The 1,115-nt window shown below is 40.5% G+C and overlaps 1 protein-coding gene across 1 annotated transcript in view; it reads left to right on the plus strand.

Annotated features, from left to right (window-relative positions):
* Positions 1–1,115, plus strand: part of LOC117956729 (zeta-sarcoglycan) — a 332,748-nt gene that overhangs the window by 147,991 nt on the left and 183,642 nt on the right. The window lies entirely within an intron of this gene.

A 1,115-nucleotide genomic window follows, 5' to 3' on the forward strand; every position in this document is an offset into this window, starting at 1 on the left:
CACCACACTTTGTCACCATCTTCAAGTCCAAGAAAGGAAGTGTTGGAGAGAAACTGGCTGAGATTGTGCAGCAAATTGATTCAAGGGTCAGTCTACAGATTTACGGTTTTGCTGTGGACTAGATCTTCAAATAACTATTTCAGTCAGGAACTGTTCTCTACAATGTTAAGCATAAATGGTGACACCTTTTTCACGTGCACTTTTAACAATGTGTTTGTATTGTAACTTTTGCCTGTTGATTAATCCTGAACTTAATGTGTTTATCCACTTCTAGAAGCCAAATGTGACAGCAATGCGTACCCTTGTTCTCCAAGGCATCCCTGTTCTGCTTGGTGACGACCCCAGTAACTTCTACAACACCTCCTTTGTAAGTTCTTATATCTTAAAAAAGCACATACTGTATTTCACTCTGAGTTCAGAACAAAGATGGACTGCATGCTAACTTTGACAGTTCAGTGTATGCCAGCAGGGTGAGATAAAAGAGATAAAACAACAAAAACCATAAACAATTGAGCAACCAGCCATTCAACTAACTCCATTTGGAGTCCATGTCACATGGTTGAACTGCTGAGTGCAACAATGCTAAGCCCACTTGCTCTGCTGTAATTGTGGGTTCTGCACAAGAGGTAGAACATTTCTCTCCCTCAAAAAGAATAGCTGTAACAGCAATAACATCTGTATACATTTTGTATTAGGATAGAGCTTAATTTCATTCATGTTTTTAAGTGGGTGTCTCTCAGCTGGGTGTGAAGTGAAAACCTAATAACCTGGAGTGAAGTGTTGATTTTACAGATGACTTGATGACAATTGATAATGCCAATCAACATTTACCTGTTGTAATGTTTGTGTTTGGTTGGATACAGGATTCTGACAGTGAAGAGGCCTGGGCCCAGGTATCTGTTGGGTTGCTGACTATCATCAGTGAAGATGCACCTATCTCTCCAAATCATCTCCATCTTGACCCAGTCTCTACTGCCATCATTCTTGAAGGAGGTATTGTAATGGACGGTCTCCAGAACCTACCTCAAGCACTGTGTCTCTTGTTTGGGTTGTCCTATGCACTACACTTGGACTACCCTAAAACCATGAAAAACACATTCAACTTCATTCAACGA

Source organism: Etheostoma cragini, chromosome 2 (genome assembly GCF_013103735.1).
Source record: "Etheostoma cragini isolate CJK2018 chromosome 2, CSU_Ecrag_1.0, whole genome shotgun sequence".
NCBI classification, from domain to species: domain Eukaryota; kingdom Metazoa; phylum Chordata; class Actinopteri; order Perciformes; family Percidae; genus Etheostoma; species Etheostoma cragini.